The sequence below is a fragment of the Arachis duranensis genome, chromosome 10, assembly GCF_000817695.3.
Source record: "Arachis duranensis cultivar V14167 chromosome 10, aradu.V14167.gnm2.J7QH, whole genome shotgun sequence".
NCBI classification, from domain to species: Eukaryota; Viridiplantae; Streptophyta; class Magnoliopsida; order Fabales; family Fabaceae; genus Arachis; species Arachis duranensis.
Window position 1 is genome coordinate 100,503,678 of NC_029781.3, and position 654 is coordinate 100,504,331.

The window sequence follows — 654 nt, forward strand, 5'->3', positions numbered from 1 at the left end:
TATTAACTTTAATTAGTTAAATTAGCATAAAATAAAAAAGAGATGATTAATCAGATTAAATAAATTAAAAAATTTTACTGAACAAAGTAAATGTCACAATAATTATATTACTAATTGAAAAAATAATTTAATTAATTTAAATTTTTATTAAAAATAGACAATTAAAGATCATCAATGATAAAAATAAATAGGATATAATATATTAAAGAATAATTTTGATAGTATAAATAATAAAATTAAATTATATATCCAATCTTTACTTTTTACCTTATTATGATTGGAGTTAACATTAATGGTACAAAAACTAATTTTAAATAGTCATAATTTATATTTTACAACATAATTAAAGTACAATTCATAATTTTTTATTTTGTGATTAATCAACATTTTTTAAATTTTTTTGGTTAAGTCTTCTATATTTTATAATTGATAAATTTTTTCTACAAAATACAAATTTATGATAAATTATTACAATCATAATTAATTAAAAAATAAAGAAAAAATTATAAAAAATCAAATAAAAGATAAAAATAGAGTAAATATTTATTTTGAAACTAAAAATTTGTTAATTGTGCTAGAAATTTTAAAAATTTGTATCTTATTATATAATCAATTTTGTTACTCGCTTTAACCTTAATATTCATTTATTGTATC